At 44.9% G+C, this 21,634-nt stretch overlaps 1 non-coding gene and 2 pseudogenes across 1 annotated transcript; all 3 read left to right on the top strand.

Annotated features, from left to right (window-relative positions):
- The first annotated feature begins 339 nt into the window (after positions 1–339).
- On the top strand, positions 340–552 carry LOC115661234 (annotated as a pseudogene).
- Positions 553–2,766: 2,214 nt separating this feature from the next.
- On the top strand, positions 2,767–2,957 carry LOC115661230. The gene has a single exon (XR_004003041.1). It is a non-coding gene; the product is annotated as a U2 spliceosomal RNA (small nuclear RNA).
- A 14,495-nt stretch (positions 2,958–17,452) lies between these two features.
- On the top strand, positions 17,453–17,629 carry LOC115661241 (annotated as a pseudogene).
- Positions 17,630–21,634: the final 4,005 nt, after the last annotated feature.

Raw genomic sequence — 21,634 nt, 5'->3', positions numbered from 1 at the left:
AGAGCTAAGGTGAGGCTAGGTGCAGCTGAATTGAGGGTGGTGGGGGCACTGAACTGAGGAGCGGGCTGGGGGGACAGAATTAATTGCTGGTCAGAGAAGAGGCATCTGTGGCGGTGAGCGCACCTAAAGCAGATGCCAAACTCACAAAACCTAGTTAAATCTCGGAAAGTAAGTAGGCAACTTTTAATTCTCCCAGACACCTAGTGGGGCTGGGCAGAGGGAGTTCAACAGTCAGAGACAGAGTGGAAAAACAGCATAATCTTTAAAAAAAAACAACATGTATTGCAGATTATGGATTATAGCATTTTATTACTTTTTAAACCAAACTTGCTATTTTGCATAATTGAAGCATTATACCTCAATGATTAGAAACTTTTTTTATTATCCTGTGTTTTCGATAATTTGAACATTAGCTTTTATAAAAATGTTTCCTCTATGTGAGGACTATATATTAAATGCAGTTTTTTAACAGGGAGAAGGAATAGGAGCTTGCTCCAGCCACTCCATGCTTCAGCCTGGTATTGCAGTATCACCAGGAACGGTTTAATGTCGTAGTTGAAAAACAGCAAAGAAATCTGTTGTGCTGTCTATGTTAACAGGGGTTCTCAAACTAGGGGTTGCAAAGTTTTTACAGGGGGGGGTCATGCACTGTCAGCCTCCACCACAAACCCCACTTTGCCTCCAGCATTTATAATGGTGTTAAATATATTAAATAACTTTTTAATTTATGAGAGTGGGGCCGACGTGTTCAGATTGGGGGAGGCGGCTCAGGGCTTGGGCAGAGGGTTGTGGGGGTGAGAGCTCTGGGGTGGAGCTGAGGGGCTTGGGGTGCAGGAGGGGGCTCTAGGGCTACAGCAGGGAGAAAGGACTTCCCCCAGCTGTCTCCCTGCAGCAGTACCTGGGCAGGGCCTGTCCCAATCACAGCAGCTCTGGAGCTGAGGCTGCAGAATATGCGCCTGGCCCCTGCAGGTCCAGGCTGTGGCCTGGGTTCCCTGAGTGCTTTTGTGGCCCTAAATAGGCTGCTCCGTGGCCATGCAGCTTCCAGGAAACTTAGCCCGTGGGTGGTGTGTGTGTTTGTGGTGTGCTTACTCCTTGACTGAAGTATATAGTGAGCTCTGTTTGTTTGAGGGACCCTGTGCTGAGCCTGCTATGCAAGGCTGACACCATGTTGATGAGGCTTTCATCCCCAAGCCTTTTAGGACCTGCCAACCCTTAACCAGGGGTTGGGGCTAATCACAGAGAACAAGGCTTTAAAAAGCCCCCTCTTAAGCAACCCGAGGAGCTAGCAAACAGGAGAGTTTTGTGCGGGAGCTCTCCTGGTGAAGGATGAGCGACTACATGACCCTTGAGGTGAGTTTGTTGCCTGCAGCAGAGGTGCTGACTTTTGTTTTTGCCGGTGGGTGCATTTGAAGAGGGAGAGGATGTGTGTAGGTGGAGAGTGCACTTTGCCAGCGTTGGTAGGAGGTAATTGTCAGCACTTCTACTGCACACTTCTTTCATGTTCCAGTTACTGAATGTATCTATTGTTATTTTTGCTGTTTTAAGAATTAAATTGTTTTGAATAAAATCATTGCAATTACTTAAAAGCTGGTTCACTAGCATCTGTTTAAAGACATTATGTGTCACTGTAGCTTTCTGGATGAAACTGTCAGCAATTTTCTTTACATCTAGGGGGGTGTTTTTTTTCACATCCCTGAGCAAGAAAGTTGCAGCGGTGTAAAGCGCCAGTGTAGCCAAGGCCTCTGTACCTTAGGCAAGCCTGATTGTATGTTTGAGATAGTTTATGTGAGAGCAGAAAAGCTCACTGGGGCTACAGTAGAGCCCCGGGGGTCAGGGCCAGTTTAAGGCATAGGCAGAGTGCTGAGGAAAGGATAGACGGTTTTGAGAGAAGCGAAGGAAGAGCTATATTGATCTACCTCTCAAAATATTCTGAGAACATAGTTTGAAGTCACTTGCTCACCATGTGCATATGATTTTATAGGCTATTAAAGCCTAGAATAGTTATTATATTTGCTTGAATACAAGCTAGCTTTTCTCACTCTCGCAATGCCTGTCAAACTATTACCATTCTCTCTTTCGCATATCTAGCTTATTGCGCGTGTCTGCGGTGTCTTCCTCGAGATTAATTAATTACTGGTCCTGGGTGAGACAAGATAGAGAAGCGAACAGTAAGAGAGATGTCAGCTTTTCTTGCAGCATTTTCTAGGCAATCTACCCTAAGCATTCTGTGCATCAAAAGTGGCAGGCACCAGTCTCCTCCAGCAGAAGCCCCTATCCCCACTACCCTGCCGCAGGGCAGAAGCCCTGAGCTTCCCCCCCCCCCAGTCTGGTACGTGGAGAATGGGGGCAGTGGGGGGGAAATGGGGAGCTCCAGGAGCTCTCTGGATAGCACTTGCACATTTTTCTTTTATCTGTTTTGCTGCAAGAGTTAACAGTGACGGAGTACGTCACAGGAAGTGGGTGGGTTTATGTAACTTAGAAGAATGCAACAGCAGCCAGGGAAAGCAGCGAGATGAACCCAAGTAATCAGACTGAAAGAATTCTCGGGTTTTTGGGCCTTTTTTTTTTTTTTTTTGAGCAGAATGGTGTGTTGAGTTCCTGCTTCGAATTATTACGTAGGAGTAATTTAGGGGGAGGGATTGTCACTTAAGAGTTTCATAGTTGTCAAAGTCTCATTGACGGCCTTTGGTCCCTGTCCGGGAGCTCCTCGGGGTGATGTAGAAAGCTGTGGCAGAGGTAGGGCTGCCTCGTTTTGCAGCAATCGTTATCGCTTCTCGGCCTTTTGGCTAAGATCAAGTGTAGTATCTGTTCTTATCAGTTTAATATCTGATACGTCCTCTATCTGAGGACTATATATTAAATGGATTTTTGGAACAGGGAGATGGAATAGGAGCTTGCTCCATCCACTCCACGCATCGACCTGGTATTGCAGTACCTCCAGGAACGGTGCACCTCCCCTCGGGGAGACTATTGTGGTGAAAAAAATAGATTGTTAAAGTTGTTATGAAAAGCCTCATTCCCCCAGGCAGCAGTGGTGCGATGGTGTTGTGGCACAGCTGCCAGGCTCTGCAGAGTGGGGGTTGCAGCTACACAGGACAGTAGCCACACTTCCTGCAGTGCTTGTGTGGGGTTTGCAGCTACACAAGACAGTAGCCACACTTCCTGCAGCGCTTGTCTCTGATTTCATGGCCGGGCATGGTGGATGAACCGCCAGTCGATGAAACGGGTGAAGCTGCCCCTGGCGAGGAAGTGGTTGCTGGCGTCCCGCTTGCTAGTCAACTCTAAGGCTTTACCCTGGTCCAGTTTACGCTTCAGGGTTTCCACGTACAGCGAGTGGATGGCAGCCTTCAGGGTCCTCTCCAGCAAGCCCCTGGAACTCGGGGGTGACGTCAGACCTGATATATGGCACCAGGACTCCCAGCCCCTGGCGCTCCGGTCCCCTCAGCCCCATCATCTTTAACCTCACCATGGAACCGTTGCTGCGAGCGATCTCCAACAGCACAGATGGCTTCAACCTTCACGGTGAGAGGGTGAGTGTCCTGGCTTATGCGGACGACCTGGTCCTGACTGCGGATGACTGTGGCATTTAATTTCAAAAGGGGGAACTACGCAAAAATGAGGTTAGTTAAACAAGAGTTAAAAGGTACAGTGACTGAAGTGAAATCCCTGCAAGCTGCATGGGTGCTTTTTAAAGACACCATAATAGAGGCCCAACTTCAATGTATACCCCAAATTAAAAAACACAGTAAAAGAACTAAAAAAGAGCCACTGTGGCTTAACCACCATGTAAAAGAAGCAGTGAGAGATGAAAAGACTTCCTTTAAGAAGTGGAAGTCAAATCCTAGTGAGGCAAATAGAAAGGAGCGTAAACATTGCCAAATTAAGTGCAAGAGTTTAATAAGAAAAGCCAAAGAGGATGAAGAACGGCTAGCCAAAAACTCCAAAAGATGGTAATAAAATTTTTTTTAAGTACATCAGAAGCAGGAAGCCTGCTAAACAACCAGTGGGGCCCCTTGATGATCGAGATACAAAAGGAGCGCTTAAAGACGATAAAGTCATTGCGGAGAAACTAAATGGATTCTTTGCTTCAGTCTTCACGGCTGAGGATGTTAGGGACATTCCCAAACCTGAGCCGGCTTTTGTAGCTGACAAATGTGAGGAACTGTCACAGACTGAAGAGTCACTAGAGGTGGTTTTGGAATTAATTGATAAACTCAACATAAACCAGTCACCGAGACCACATTTGAGATGAATGCCATCTGAAGTTGCGGAACTATTAACTAAGGATTGTAACCTGTCCTTTAAATCGGCTTCTGTACCCAAAGACTGGAAGTTAGCTAATGTAACGCCAATATTTAAAATGGGCTGTAGAGGCGATCCCGGCAATTACAGACCGGTAAGTGTAACGTCAGTACCGGAGAAATTAGTTGAAACAATAGTTAAGAATAAAAATTGTCAGACAGACACGTAGAAAAAGATAAACTGTTGAGCAATAGTCAACATGGTTTCTGTAAAGGGAAATCGTGTCTTACTAATCTGTTAGAGTTCTTTGAAGGGGTCAACAAACATGTGGACAAGGGGGATCCAGTGGATGTAGTGTACTTAGATTTCCAGAAAGCCTTTGACAAGGTCTCTCACCAAAGGCTCTTACATAAATTAAGCTGTCATGGGATAAAAGGGAAGGTCCTTTCATGGATTGAGAAATGGTTAAAAGACAGGGAACAAAGGGTAGGAATTAATGGTAAATTCTCAGAATGGAGAAGGGTAACTAATGGTGTTCCCCAAGGGTCAGTTCTCGGACCAGTCCTATTCAACTTATTCATAAATGATCTGGAGAAAGGGGTAAACAGTGAGGTGGCAGACGATGAAGTGGGTATTCACCCACGAAAGCTCATGCTCCAAAAACATGTTAGTCTATAAGGTGCCCACAGGATTCTTTGCTGCTTTTACAGATCCAGACTAACACGGCTACCCCTCTGATACTTAAAATGATTAGCGGTTTGGAGAGGTTCCCATATGAGGAAAGATTAAAGAGGCTAGGCCTCTTCAGCTTGGAAAAGAGGAGATTAAGGGGGGATATGATAGAGGTATATAAAATCATGAGTGATGTGGAGAAAGTAGATAACTTTCCTTATTTACTTATTCCCATAATACAAGAACTAGAGGTCACCAAATGAAATTAATAGGCAGCAGCTTTAAAACAAATAAAAGGAAGTTCTTCTTCACACAGCGCAGAGTCAACCTATAGAACTCCTTACCTGAGGAGGTTGCGAAGGCTAGCACTATAACAGCGTTTAAAAGGGAACTGGATAAATTCATGGAGGTTAAGTCCATAAATGGCTATTAGCCAGGATGGGTAAGGAATGGTGTCCCTAGCCTCTGTCAGAGGATGGAGATGGATGGCAGGAGAGAGATCACTTGATCATTGCCTGTTAGGTTCACTCCCTCTGGGGCACCTGGCTTTAGCCACTGTCGGCAGACAGGATACTGGGCTAGATGGACCTTTGGTCTGACCCGGTATGGGCGTTCTTATGACTCAGAGCCTCCAAGGTATGTTAGACGCCACCAGTCAAGCTGCCGACTGGATGCGAAGAAGTGCGCAACTCTCCATGTTGACGCCAGCAAAAGGAACTCCGTGCAGGCGACAGGGTTCCAGATCCAGGGTGAGCCCATCATCCCCCTGGCATAGGGGCAGGCATACCAGATCTTGCAGGATACTGCCAAGATTGACACCTCCCTGTTGGCACCATGGCAGAAGATAAACGCCCTGAACACCTTCCCAATCCCCCACATTTCGCTCCTCCTAAGGAGATCCGCCATGGCAAAGGTGCCCCTCAACAAGGCAGACAAGATCATCTGGCAGCTGGGGAAGAATTGGCTGTTCCTTCCCCAGAGAGCCAGCAATGAACTGGTCTACATCAGCCACAGGCACGGTGGGGCCAACATCCCCCCACATGGGTGACCTGTGCGACGTCAGAGTGATCACCCGCGCCTTCCACCTGCTGACATGTCCCCACGCCATGCTAAGGAACATCGCGGCTAACGCCCTGCATGACATGACAGAGAAGTGGATCGGCAGAGCCCCCTCCAACCAAGACATCACCACCTTCCTGAGCGGCTCCCTAGATGGGAAATTCGGACGGGACAGGCGCAACATTGCTTCACTCTGGTCCCACACTCGCAATGCCATGTGTCGCCTGGGGAAGTGCATCAGCTGCCGCTGGGTGTGGTGCGAGGAGCACCAGGAGCTGGGAGTCCTGGTAGCACAGATCAGGTCCGATGATACCACCACCGTCACCCCTGAGTGCCAGGGGCTTGCTGGAGAGGACCCTGAAGGCCACCATCCACTCGCTGTACGTGGAAACCCTGAAGCATAAACCGGACCAGGGTAAAGCCTTTGAGTTGACCAGATGTGACGAACCGGGAATGTTCTTAAATGTTTGCTCTGAATACTGTGTTGGTGCCTCAGTGTCCCCTATCCAGTTCTTAAGTATCTAGGTGGTGGAATAAGGGTGTGTGTGTGAGATTGCTACAGAGCAAAGGGCCAGTGAACATAAATGCCTGGCACTCTGTCTCCTAGGAACTGATGGCCGGGGCCCCTCCTCTGCAAAGGTGCCAACTGAAGATGTTGGAGACAAAGAGAGGTCAGGTGACCTCCTGGCCTGGGAAAGCAGCTGAGCAAAGGAGGGTCTGGAGGGGGTTGTTAGTCTGGAGCTAGCTGGGGACGAGGAGTGAGGGCAGACGTGGGGGGTCTGGCTCACTGGGCCCCAGAATGGACCCGGTTCTCTGTACCTACAAGCTCGGTTTTAGGCCGTGTTCCCGTCATCGAATAAACCTCTGTTTTACTGGCTGGCTGAGAGTGGCGTCTGACTGCAAAGTGGGGGTGCAGGACCCGGTGGCTTCCCTAGGACCCCACTGGGGCGGGCTCGCTGTGGGAAGCACAAGGAGGGGCAGAGGATACTGAATGCTCCAAGGAGAGACCCAGGAGGTGAAGCTGTGTGAGCTTCTTGCCCTGAAGACAGTCTGCTCCAAGGGAAAGGAGGCTCCCCAAAGTCCTGACTGGCTTTGTGGGGAGCAGTTCCAGAGCGTTGCCCGGGGACTCCATGACACCAGCAAGTGGGATGCCAGCAACCACTTCCTCGCCAGGGGCAGCTTCACCCATTTCACTGACTGGCGGTTCATCCACTGTGCCTGGCTCAACTGCATCCCGCTCAACAGAGCCGTCTGCCACAGAAAACGAGACAAGCGCTGCAGGAAGTGTGGCTACTCCAATGAGACCCTGCCCCATGTCCTGTGCAGCTACAAACCCCACTCCAGAGCCTGGCAGCTGCGCCACAGTGCCATCCAGAACCTCCCCGTGAATGCCATCGCACCATGCGATCAGAGTGAACGGTGCCATCCCCGGTACCAACAGCCAGCCATGACCTGACATTGTCATCACCGACAAGGCCCAGAAAAAGATCATCCTCGTCGACATCACGGTCTCCTTTTGAAAACAGGACCCCGGCCTTTCGCAGAGCCCGAGCTCGTAAGCTGGAAAAGTATGCCCCCCCCCCAGCCAACATCCTGAGAGCGAAGGGCTATGAAGTGCAGATGGGTGCCCTGATCGTCGAAGCCCTGGGCACCTGAGACCCCTGCAAGGAGCGTGTGCTGCGGACCCATGGGATCGGTCGATGCTACACACAGCTCATGCGGCGCCTTCTGGTCTCAGACACCATCTGATGGTCCAGGGACATCTACATTGATCACATCACCGGCCACGGACAGTACCAGGAGGCGTGAGCCGGAGTGACATCGTTCTTCGACTTCGAGAAAGGGACCAAAAGCCTTTCTCCGTTGGATCATATGAAGTGGAACCCTAAACTCCCTGAATGCTAAATCTCACCAAATGAGGGTCAATCCATCCTCATCATCATATCCCCTCATTATACTCCACACCAGAACATAACCATTGTATGAACATCACACACTCATATCTCAATGTCTGTACTTTCACCCAATCAGGGATACTGCAGCTGATGTATTCCTTACGACACCCAATCTTAAACTGAACTTCGCACCCTCGATAATGTGAAAGTAGATTAAATTATATTGTAAAAATAAGAATGGATTAAAGAAGTGTATGTACCTTTAAGCAGAAATAAGAAATGTTGAAATACAGGTGCCAGGAAAAGAAACATTAGGCATAAACAAGGGTGCTAATGACAAAACATTAACAGAAGATCGGTAATAGTTAGTAAGGAAATAAGATATGCATGCCTAGCCCAGGTGTGATTGGTGTGTGAAGTCCTCCTGTATGGGTAACCAGATGCCTAAGTCAGGACAGTTCCCTAAACGAACGCTGGCTCATTTTATGTATTTTAGGATGGGTCCAGACTCCTGTAAAAAGGGTCTGGACTCTTGTAAATTTCTGGGAAAATGGTCTAGGCTAACTCAAGGGGATCCCAAAACTCAGTGGCCACTGTTAAAATCTTGGAACAAAGACCGAGTGGACGTCTTAAAGGACAAACTCGGCCAACCTAAAACTAAATTGGCTAAAGGAGAGGTTAATTGTTTCATGCAGTGGTGGGAAGAGGCGAATCGTAGGTGGACAAAATCAAAACTCGCCTCTCTCAAATACTCAAATAATAAGTTAAAAGCTTTATGAAAAGCCTCCTCTCCCACCACCAGACCGAGCGCTCCCCTTTACCCCGTTCTCCAAACCCCGGATTGATCCAACCCCCTTCATACTCCCATCTCATTGTAAAAAGGACAACAAGACCCTTGTTCTGTTCCCCTTTGTTGTCTGCCTCAGAAACTGATTCTTTAGTGTTCCACTATCAATTCAGCAGGGGGGGGGCTCCTCAAATAGCCCCCACCCTTCCTGGTCCCTTTCCTTGAACATTTCTTTCAAAATTATGAAGTGACGACAATAATACTCAAACGGTTCATTGGAAAAAAGCAGGATCAGGCCCAGAAAAGCAGGCAAGTAACAGATAAAGAAACTGAAACAGGTTGGAAGCCCTAAAGGCATAGTGTCAGGAGTAAGAAAAGCAGTAAGTGCAGGCGTGAACCCCTGGAACAACACTTAAAATGGTGAAATCTGAGGTGATAAAGGTGTCATTTTGGGAGATAAACAAGTGATTTAAGGAAAAAAAGAGTGAAAAGTTAATTCTACAGAGGCTAGAGAGAATTAAGCAGTTAAACTTTGTGAAAATGTTAAAAAGGACCATGTTAAAGAGAGAATTCTTGGTTTCTTTGCAGCCGTTCTGAAGGGAAAATGGGCCCTTTTCCAGAAGAATGCCTGTAAATAATCCAAATATATATACAGCTATGTACAAACAAAACAGTGTAAAGGAATGTTAAGGAAAAGAAAATGTGTATGTATCAATTTGTCTGTGAAAATATGTAAAGTTCTAAGACTCTAAACCAGCACGTCTGGTTTGTAAAAAACTCCTGTTTTCTAGGTGTGAGATAAATTGGTTTTGTTTTTGTTTTTAATGCCGCTAAAAAATCATTTGACTCTTTAATTCAAAGTTGCAAAACTGACAGACCTTTTTGCAAGACACAGGTAATTCGTGTTGTTTGGCTTTGGGATTTAGCATTTAACCCTTAAGGGGTAACTTGATTCTTTACAAAATTTAAAATGTTTTTAAATAAAGACCAAAGTCATGGCTGCAATAGGGCAGTCAAAATCAGGAGACTAGGGAGAGATTCTGAAGTCTTTTTGTTTGTTTGTTTGGTTTGTTTTGTAACAATAGCAGATAAGAGCTGTAGTGAAAGAATAAGAAATTAACAGTGACCCTCTGAAGCAACAGCAGAGGAGAGGTGCACAAAACAAAAAGAAGCAATGTTAAAAACACTGAGCCTTAAAATGGCTATGTGTATCAGACTGTCACTTTGATAAAGAGTACATGAAAACTCTGTAAGAACAAAACAAACAGTTACACCTTATGTAAAATTGATATGGCTAATGTTTAAAAAAAAGTTGTAGTATAAAAGAAATGTACATTTTCCCTAGGACATGTGCAGTGTATATTGTAGAAAGGGGTAAAAGAAATGCAAATGAAACGTGCTACTGAATTAAAATCCTATCAGGGCTCCAAAAAAAGCCGCAATAGACTGTTTTCTTTTTCAGATCTCTGTGTGTTTTTTAAGCAGGAGTTGAAAATGGAAAGAAATCAAAACTCTGGTGGAAGCTGATTGTGTCCCTTTTAAGACAGAGTCTCTGAGCTCTGCTGATGGCTTTGAATCCAAAAGCCAAGCCTGGGTTGATGCAAATTACCTAACTGATAAAGAGAACTGCCAGCACAAAAGAAATTGCCTAAATAAAAGACATGGTATAACAAGATCCCTTTAAGAAATTTGATGCTAAATGTTATTGTTAATATTAAACACTGAAATAAATGTAATGTTAGTCAGTACCCCTGTAACAATGTATAGTGTGTATGATTTTTGGAAAAATCCTTGAAGGTAATATGGTAATGATGCTTCTCAGCTGTTACCTGTGAATAAACTTAAAGCTTAACACAGCAGGAAAAACATTACAAACTTGGTCTGCTATATAAGAAAAAAATACTTGAAGTACACCACCTCATGAATTTAATAACTAAACAGTGGAATAATTTCCCCATAACCCTTAAAAAGTAGAACCCATTAAAACCTGGCCTGCCTATAGAACAAAAAATACAGGAAAATATGGGGGTAATTCCTCCATTTTGCCTGCAATCAGCAGGATATTTGTAAAAGAAAGGAATCTTTTAAGTGATAATCAATGCCACCCTGAAAGGGGTAGAAAAATGTTATTTTTGTCTTTCAGAAAAAGCTAATACCAGCTGCAGAACAACTTATTACAAAAACAAATGAAAGTAAAACAACAGAAACTAGGAATTTGGGGGAGATGGTTGGGAGATGTTCGGGAGATCTCCACGCCGGAATTTAACCTTGAGAGGGAAGTAAACAAAGTAAGAGGGGATACAGCCATGGACAGAAGAATTGGCATAAGGAGGAAGGGTAGTGTAGATAACAGACTAACAGGTGATGTTGGTGGTAGAATGTCCGTGCCTAAGAGGGTACAGAATGTGAGTGAAGCCAAACGGCAAAAATTAAGATGTCTGTACACTAATGCGAGGAGCCTAGGGAACAAAACGGAGGAACTAGAGCTACTGGTGCAGGAAGTGAAACCAGATATTATAGGGATAACAGAAACGTGGTGGAATAGTAGTCATGACTGGAGTACAGGTATTGAAGGCTATGTGCTGTTTAGGAAAGATAGAAATAAAGGCAAAGGTGGTGGAGTAGCATTGTACATCAATGAGGAGGTTAACTGTAAAGAAATAAGAAGTGATGGAATGGACAAGATAAAGTCTGTCTGGGCAAAAATCACACTGGGAAAGAAAGCTACTAGAGCCTCCCCTGAGATAGTGCTTGGGGTGTGCTACAGACCGCCGGGATCTGATTTGGATATGGATAGAGATCTCTTTAATGTTTTTAAGGAAGTAAACACTAATGGGAAATGTGTGATCATGGGAGACTAACTTCCCAGATATAGACTGGAGTACAAGTGCTAGCAAGAATAGTAGGGATCAGATTTTTCTGGATGTGATAGCTGATGGATTCCTTCACCAAGTAGTTGAAGAACCGACAAGAGGGGATGCCATTTTAGATTTGGTTTTGGTGAGCAGTGAGGACCTCATAGAAGAAATGGTTGTAGGGGACAGTCTTGGTTCAAGTGATCATGAGCTAATTCAGTTCAAACTAGATGGATGGATAAACAAAAATAGATCTGGGACCAGGGTTTTTTATTTCAAAAGGGCTAACTTTAAAGAATTAAGGAAATTAGTTAGGGAAGTGGATTGGACTGAAGAACTTGTGGATCTAAATGCGGAAGAGGCCTGAAATTACTTTAAGTCGCAGCTGCAGAAACTATCGGAAGCCTGCATCCCAAGAAAGGGGAAAAAAAAACATAGGCAGGAGTTGTAGACCAAGCTGGATGAGCAAGCATCTCAGAGAGGTGATTAAGAAAAAGCAGAAAGCCTACAAGGAGTGGAAGAAGGGTGGGATTAGCAAGGAAAGCTATCTTAGTGAGGTCAGAACATGTAGGGATAAAGTGAGAAAGGCTAAAAGCCAGGTAGTTGAACCTTGCAAAGGGAATTAAAACCAATAGTAAAAGGTTCTATAGCCATGTAAATAAGAAGAAAACAAAGAAAGAAGAAGTGGGACCGCTACACACTGAGGATGGAAAGGAGGTTAAGGATAACCTAGGCATGGCCCAATATCTAAATAAGTACTTTGCCTCAGTCTTTAATAAGGCTAATGGGGAGCTTAGGGGTAATGGAACGATGACAAACAGGAATGAGGATATGGAGGTGGATATTACCACATCTGAGGTAGAAGCCATACTTGAATAGATTAATGGGACAAAATCGGAGGGCCCGGACAATCTTCATCCGAGAATATTAAAGGAACTGGCGCACGAAATTACAAGCCCGTTAGCGAGAATTTTTAATGAATCAGTAAACTCAGGGGTTGTACCGTATGACTGGAGAATTGCTAACGTAGTTCCTATCTTTAAGAAAGGGAGAAAGAGTGATCCAAGTAACTATAGGCCTGTTAGTTTGACATCTGTAGTATGTAAGGTCTTGGAAAAAATTTTGAAGGAGAAAGTAGTTAAGGACATTGAGGTCAATGGTAATTGGGACAAAGTACAACATGGTTTTACTAAAGGTAGATCGTGCCAAACCAACCTGATCTCCTTCTTTGAGAAGGTGACAGACTATTTAGACAAAGGAAATGCGGTAGACCTAATTTACCTTGATTTCAGTAAGGCATTTGACATGGTTCCACATGGAATTATTAGTCAAATTGGAAAAGATGGGGATCAATATGAGAACTGAAAGGTGGATAAGGAACTGGTTAAAGGGGAGACTACAATGGGTCATACTGAAGGGTGAACTGTCAGGCTGGAAGGAGGTTACTAGTGGAGTTCCTCAAGGATCGGTTCTGGGACCAATCTTATTTAACCTTTTTATTACCGACCTTGGCACAAAAAGCGGGAATGTGCTAATAAAGTTCGCGGATGACACAAAGCTGGGGGGTATTGCTAACATGGAGAAGGACCGGGATATCATACAGGAAGATCTGGACGACCTTGTGAACTGGAGTAATAGTAATAGGATGAAATTTAATAGTGAAAAAGTGCACGGTCATGCACTTAGGGATTAATAATAAGAACTTTAGATATAGATTGAGGACGCATCAGTTGGAAGCGACAGAGGAGAAGGACCTTGGGGTATTGGTAGATCACAGGATGACTATGAGCCGCCAATGTGATATGGCCATTAAAAAAGCTAATGTGGTTTTAGGATGCATTAGGCGAGGTATTTCCAGCAAAGATAAGGAGGTGTTAGTACCGTTATATAAGGCACTGGTGAGACCCCACCTGGAATACTGTGTGCAGTTCTGGTCTCCCACGTTTAAGAAGGATGAATTCAAACTGGAACAGGTTCAGAGACGGGCTACTAGGATGATCCGAGGAATGGAAAACCTGTCATATAAAAGGAGACTCAGAGCTTGGCTTGTTTAGTCTAGTCAAAAGAAGGCTATGGGGGGATATGCTTGCTCTTTATAAATATATCAGAGGGATTAATATTAGGGAGGGAGAGGAATTATTTAAGCTTAGTATCAATGTAGACACAAGAGCGAATGGGTATAAACTGGACACTAGGAAGTTTAGACTTGAAATTAGACGAAGGTTTCTAACCATTAGAGGAGTGAAGTTCTGGAACAGCCTTCCAAGGGGAGTAGTGGGGGCAAAAGACGTATCTGGCTTTAAGATTAAGCTTGATAAGTTTATGGAAGGGATGGTATGATGGGAGAGCCTAACTTTGGCAATTGATCTTTGATTATCACCAGATAAGTATGCCCAGTGGTTGGTGATGGGATGGGATCTGAGTTACTGCAGAGAATTATTTCCTGAGTGCTGGCTGGTGAGTCTTGCCCACATGCTCAGGGTTTAGCTGATCGCCATATTTGGGGTCGGGAAGGAATTTTCCTCCAGGGCAGATTGGCAGAGGCCCTGGAGGTTTTTCGCCTTCCCCTGCAGCATGGGGCATGGGTCACTTGCTGGTGGATTCTCTGCAGCTTGAGGTCTTCAGACCACAATTTGAAGACTTCAATAACTCAGGCATAGGTTAGGGGTTTGTTACAGAAGTGGATGGGTAGGGTTCTGTGGCCTGCTTTGTGCAGGGGGTCGGACTAGATGATCACATTGGTGGTCCCTTCTGACCCTAGTATCTATGAATCTACTGCAATAGCTATGGAATGTACTGAAATGCAGATATTTAAAACATAAGCTGTTTTGGGTAATATCAGAAAATATTAAGGTTTTGATGCATCTGTTAAAGCAAAGGAAAAATCATTGATACCTATCAATATAAATAAATGCAGTATGTCTCCAGTACGGTGAGACAAAATTTGTTAAGTAAAGAAATTGTTATTAAAATCGCACACCAACGGGCTCTGGAAGCAAAGATATGGAAGGTTAGCCCACTTCCCAGATTGCACCTGGGATCTTTCTGTCCTGGACCTCAAGCCAGTGGGCTGTGGAGAAAGGGAAACTACTGGACACCAGAGGTTGTACCAAGTGGACTCCTCAAAAGTGGGTATGCTTATCCATGCCTGTTGCTCCAAAGCAGTAAAGTAGTAAAGACATCTCACTAGAATCCTGGATGTAAAATAAAATTAATAATGAGACCCAAGTACTGTATAATGGGCTAAGTGTGTGTGTTAATTCTTGAGAAAATTGTTTTAAAAAAGTGTTAATAACCCACCAGAAGACAAATGTAAATGTAATGTAAGTACTGTGTTTACCAATAATCACATTTACTATTTGCCACAATAACAACAAAAAGTCTCAGCTTACTGTAAGCACTGATTTAGCTAAGTTCTCTATCAGTCTTGGCACTGAATGGCAAAAAGTTACCAATCATCTGTTAAAAGGTAAAAAGGTAACATAGTTCCTAGGGAAAAAAAAAAAAAAAACACCAGTGTGGGAAACAGAACCATTCATATTATACACGCAAATGGGGACATGTTAAGAATTGCCACTGCAGAAAAACATAACAGCTTACCATTGGTATAACATATTTTCTGTATGGTCTCCCACAACTACTGGTATACTAATGTTACTACCCCTAATTGTTTTTGGTTTTAAATTGTATGTGTTTAATTGAAATGTTTAAAATGTGTTGGTGGATAAAACAAATGTGTGCAAAGCTAAAGCCACAGGCCCAAATCGCCTCCCAGTATTTTCTATTACGTGGACTAAATAAAAAGTGACACTGGCGATTAATAATCTTAGTGTCAAAAGGAGGATATGTAGGAGCAGGATTTTATAATGTCCATAAGAATTAAAGTATAATTTGATTTCAGCCTGCTAGCCATCCTTTTTAAATAGCAGAAAGAAATGACCCTCTGGAACTGTAGGATTCTGTTTTCTCATATGCATTACAAATTGGGCCCTCTCTAACTCTTTGTTTTAAGATTTAGGTAGTAAGAGACAGGATTCTCTATTGTGTCTGTTAAGTAAATCAGAGAAACATTGAAGGCCTGGGTCTCAATGTAAATTGTCTTGGTTATTAATTGTAAAACTTAGCAAGGTTTAATTTGCAATGCTTTTTTGCTCGATATAAAATACTACTGTTTGTATTCTCAATCTGTTTGTGTGAATGAGGAATGTATGCATCAGGAAAAGATAAGGTGTGAAGGCCATTGTTATAGCCAGAGTCAAGGAAGAAGTCGTAAAGGACTTAAAGAACATCAAAGAATCATCAGGCACTGCTTACTACCCAGACGACTGTTAAACTGTCTGGCATCTCAGAGTGGATACATGTTTCGCAGTGTAAGAATCCACCACCCCCAGCGAACCAATCACCACCTCAGAACCACGCAGAGTCAATTGTGACTCCAGAAGATGATGTAGAGGAACAGCCTGCAATACCTTACAATCTACACTCTCATAAGGGTTGCCAGAAGCAGATGACAACCTAAAGCAAGGCCCAAGAAGAAGCAGTAGAGAGCCTAGCGCCTGCTGGACATAAAAACGTGACTGCGGTTTCCTCAGTTGAGGTTGTCAGAGCCAGAAGGGCCCTGCCTCCAACATGCGCCTCCGGTGGCGCCTGTTCCTCGGCTGCTGGTGTCCTAAGGTCTGGGGAGTCTACAATGACAATTCTGTTATCCAGCAGCAAGCGTGGATAGCTCAGACCCTTATTATTTCTAAATGCTGGGTCTGCAGCCACATCCTAGCCCACTCTCACACTGGTGTTCCTGTCCTGGTTATCCCACTTAATTCCCCAGACCTCACTGGAGGACCGTGTCTGTTTAACACAATATGGAACAGTAATGACACCTGGGAAGAGGCTATTGGCAGTTCCTTTATCCCACTTGGGGGAGTAATACACCAGGCAAAAAGGCTCCTGAGGTTACACGCAGTAGTTAAAATAATGGCAAATAAAACTGGAGAAAGTTTAAGAGCCCTGGCCAAAGTAACAGGGGTGATCCGACAGGTGGCCCTCCAAAACCGTCAGGCATTGGACATAGTGCTGGTGGCCAAAGGAGGGACCTGTGCTCTCACTGGAAAACAATGTTGTGTGTTTATACCTGACAATACCAATGAGGTAGTAGATCGCTCTAGCCACTTAGAACAAATCTCATATCTTCCCCATTAAGAGCCGAGTTCTTTGTGGAAGTGGCTAAGTAACCTGTTCAATTTCTCTGGCATAGGAAACTGGTTGTTTCAGGGAGCCCTGACGATCCTGTTTGGAATCCTAATAATTTTTGTATGTTTTCAGTTAGTCTCCTGTTGTATCCAAAATCGTGTAAGGCATGCCACCCAGGTGACTGCCCCAAAACAGAGTGCTAATATGATGATTTTGAATATTGCTGATAAACAAAGAGATAAAGAACATTTAATATGTGGAACCCAGTAAAATGTCGGTCATGGCGTGAGCTTGACCAAAAGGAGGGATTGTGAAAGTAGAATAAATTATATTGTAAAAATAAGAATGGATTAAAGAATTGTATGCACCTTTAAGCAGAAGTAAGAAATGTTGAAATGCAGGTGCCAGGAAAAGAAACATTAGGCATAAACAAGGGTCTAATGGCGAAACATTAACAGAAGATTAGTAATAGTTAGTAAGGAAATAAGATATACATGCCTAGCTCAGGTAAACTTATCAGATTCCGATTCTTTTGTTATCTTGCTAAGTGCTCGCCCTTTTATCTGTATAAATGAGATTGTTTGTGTCTTACATGGTGCTCACATTATCTGGATATTATTAGCAGAGCGCTGTGCTAATAAAACAGAGTGGTCTGACAAACTGTGAGTCCTGAGTCTAACTTTGACAATTATCTGTATGTTATTCCCTGATAACCAGAACCTTCTATGCTTAACTTAAAATGTTCACTTGTTTAAACATCTTAATAAAACTTTTTTAAATCTGTTCTTATCAGTTTTATATGCGATATGTCTTCCATCTGAGGACCATACATAAAATGGATTTTTGGAACAGGGAGATGGAATAGGATCTTGCTCCATCCACTCCACGCATCGACCTGGTATTGCAGTACCTCCAGGAACGGTGCCCCTCCCCTCGGGGAGACTGTTGTGAAAAAATAGAATCTGTTGAACGTTACACCAATAGTGACTTGGACTCTAAATATATTCTATGGGTGGCATACCCGAGATCACTTATTCACTGACGCTTTAAAAAGGCCCACACCCCAATCTGGGTCTAGGCCAGTTATGTACTCTATGTATCTTGTGAACTGTGTAACTGATACTTGTAATCTCTCGTAACTCAAACCTGATCCAGATGTATAGTACCTTCCTTCTTAACTTGTGTAAGCTTGATTCCAATGCCCCTCTGCCATGTATGTTGGCCAAACCGGATAGTCTCTACACAAAAGAAGAAAAGAACACAAATCAAATAAAGAACTGTAACATTCAAAAAACAGCAGCAGAGCACTTCAATCTTCCTAGACACTCAGACTTAAAAGTGGCCATTTTTCAACCAAAAAACCTTCAAAAACAGACCTCAACGAGAAACTGCAGAACTGGAATTAATTTGCAAACTTGACACCATCGCATTAGGCCTGAATAAAGACTGTAAATTCTAAATCATTATGCTTAACGTCTTGTTTTTAGGATGTGGCTTGGGATAGGCCACTTAATGAGGGTGGGTGCCTGCAGATTGAAGATTAAGCTCATTCACAGGAGCTCTGTGATGAGCATGCATTATCTAGTGTTTGTGACAGGCTTTACCACTGTGAAGCACTCCTCATTACTCTGCTATTAAACTGTTTCTGTGGGGACGATTTACCCCTGTCAGGCACTCAGTGAGAGAGTTGCTTCTCCCGCCCTTGCAGTTATTTATTTTGCCACCAAGTTTTGAAATCAGAACCAGCAGGTGGTGCCATAGCTCCACAGCCAACCCTAGAGAGAGGAAACTGAAGGCCTGCTCTGCAGACTGAGCAGAGCTGGCTGTTGGGACCCACAGGATGTGCAGTTGATGGGCTCGTCTGACTGGCATCATAGCTATAAGCATAGGACCTATTCCAGCATAGCTCCCCCATGGAGACTCTATTCTAAATAAAAGCAACTTGGTTCCCCAAAGTTACTACTACGCTTTGATGAAAAGCGTCATCTTCCATCTCGGGTTTCCCATGTACCACCCATGGATGGCATCCTCCAGGGTCCTCTCCAGCATAGTTCTTGCTCCCGGAGTGATGATGGTGCACTCAGTGTTCTTGACCTGTGGCAACAGGCAGGGCTGGCTCCCCTAGGCAGCAAAACAAACATAAACAAAAAAACAAAGCTGATCGGCAGCAGCTGAATTGATTCGCTTCAGTCTTCGGTGGCAATTCAGCTGCGGGTCCTTCACTCCCTCTCCTCTTCGGTGGCAGCTCAAAGAGGAGGAGAGGGACTGAGGGACCCGCCGCCGAACTCAGACGTGCCACCCCTTTCTACTGGCCGCCTCTTACAGCCCTTAGCTGGTGCCTGGAGGCGGCCCTGGCAGCAGGACTCCCAGCTACTGATGTTCCAGAGTCATTGAAGGATTCTGTCCCCCATCCCCCTCAACTCCCTCAGAGCTACACCAGGGGGAGATGATCCAGCAACTTACTGCATGGCTTGCCATGTTGTAGCAGTCTGCCACCTGCCCATAGGCCAGGTAATCAGACATAACTTCGATAATTTTTTTTCACATCTTAGCTCATGCAATAAACTGGATAGCCCACATCCTGTTTCTGGACTTCTGTCTGTGTTCTCTTTTGACTCCCGCAGCTCTTTCCTTTCTTGTTGTTTTGTTTTTATCAGGGGGGTTTTGCTGCCTTAAGTTTAAAGAATGTTACTGAAATTTAGAGGGGGGAGTGGGAGGATAATCTCCCACAAAAAACTCTCCTGTTCCCTAGCTCCTCTGGTCGCTTAGGAGCCTTGTTCTCCCTTGAGGAGCCCCACCCCTTGGTTTGGGGTTGATAGGTGCTAAAGGGCTTGCCCAGCAAAGCCACCTTCAGAAGTGCTCCACTTTCCTAGCAGGCCTCTAGGCTCACCACAGGGTCCCTCAAAGGAGCAGACCACACTACATCCTTCTCTCAAGCTGCAAGCACATAACAGACACAAGCTACAGCCGATAAGTGCTGACTCCCTGGGGCCAGTCCTAATCAACATATTCGTAAGAGATCTGGAAAAAAGGGGTAAACAGTGAGGTGGCAAAATTTGCAGATGATAACTATCTTGAGCAGTTTTTTAAGTCCCAGGCAGACTGCAAAGAGCTGCAAGAGATCTCACAAAACTGGGTGACCTGGCAACAAAATGGCAGATGAAAGTCAATGTTAAATGCAAAGTAATGCACGTGGCAAAATATAATCCCCACGGTATACACACAAAATGAGGGTGCCTAAATTAGCTGTTACCCATCAAGAAAGAGCTTGGAGTCATTTGCAGTACTCTGGAAGCACTATGTTTCCAGCATATTGCAAATGTATAAGAAGCCTTCTCACCATGCCTGTATCATCCTGAACTCATTCTTCAGCTGCAGAAGACTTCAAAATTATAGCCTGTCATCAGTGGGACAGACGCAACTGAATAACGTAACAATACCAAGGGACCTAGATGTAAAGAAGATTGCTGACAGTTTCATCCAGAAAGCTACAGTGACACAATGTCTAAACTGGGATGCTAGTGAAGCCAGCTTTTAAAAAATTGCAATGATTTTATTCAAAACAATTTAATTCTTAAAACAGCAAAAATAACAACGATAGACACATTCAGTAACTAGACCATGAAAGAAGTGTGCAGTAGAAATGCTGACAATTACCTCCCCCAAAAACTGGCAGAGTGCCCCCTTCACTCCCCCTTCCCAAACATACACACACACCTACCTCTTCAAAAGCACCCACCGGCAAAAACAAAAGTCAGCACCTCTGCTGCAGGCAACAAACTCACCTCAAGGGTCATGTAGTCACTCCTCCTTCACCAGGAGAGCTCCCTCACAAAACTCTCCTGTTTGCTAGCTCCTCGGGTTGCTTAAGAGGGGGCTTTTTAAAGCCTTGTTCTCCGCGATTAGCCCCAACCCCTGGTTAAGGGTTGGCAGGTCCTAAAAGGCTTGGGGATGAAAGCCTCATCAACATGCTCAGCCTTGCATAGCAGACTCAGCACAGGGTCCCTCAAACAAACAGAGCTCACTATATACTTCAGTCAAGGAGTAAGCACACCACAAACACACAATACCACCCACGGGCTAAGTTTCCTGGAAGCTGCGGGGCCATGGAGCAAACACAGGCACTCAGGGAACCCAGGCCACAGCCTGGACCTGCAGGGGCCGGGCGCATATCCTGCAGCCTCAGCCCCAAAGCTGCTGTGATGTGGACAGGCAACTCCCCCACAAACACACCCCAACCCAGGTATTGCTGCAGGGAGAGAGCTGGGGGAGTCCTTTCTCCCTACCGTAGCTCCAGAACCCCCTCCTGCACCCCAAGCCCCTCATCCCCAGCCCCACCCCCAAGCCCCTCAACAACCCCCCGACCATCTGCCTAAGCCCTGAGCCCCCTCCGCCACTCCAAACCCCGGCCTCAGCCCCACCACATGAATTCTTATGTGCAATGATATGAAGGTGATGTGTCACACATCACCTTCATATCGGTGCATATAAAATTGATTCCACCCATGGGTGAGAAATTAGAGGGAACATTGCCCACGGGTCACATAGTTGCTCTTCCTTCACCTGGAGCACTCCCTCACAAAACTGAGGTTAGCAGTTCCTGTTCCCTAGCATCTTCTGTCCCTTAGGAGCCTGCTTTTTAAAGCCTTGTGCTCCCTAAGGACCCCAACCCCTGCTAAAGGGCTTGGCCACCAAAGCCTCATTATAAAGCTCTCAACTTGCCTGGCAGGCCACTAGCTCAGCACAAGTTCCTTCGAACGAACAGACCACACTGTATAATTCAGTCAAGCAGCAACCACACTACACCACACACAACAAACTCAGCCCAAGAGTAACGGAGTTGCTCCTTCACCTGGTTAACTGCCTCCTAAAACTCACATTAGCCACTCCTGTACCCTAGTTTCTCTCTGTCCCTTAGGACAGTGGTCTCCAAACTT

The sequence above is a fragment of the Gopherus evgoodei genome, chromosome 13 (assembly GCF_007399415.2).
Source record: "Gopherus evgoodei ecotype Sinaloan lineage chromosome 13, rGopEvg1_v1.p, whole genome shotgun sequence".
Lineage (NCBI taxonomy): Eukaryota > Metazoa > Chordata > Testudines > Testudinidae > Gopherus > Gopherus evgoodei.
The sequence above is the reverse complement of the archived record's forward strand: the minus strand, read 5'-3'. Positions and strand labels throughout refer to the sequence as shown.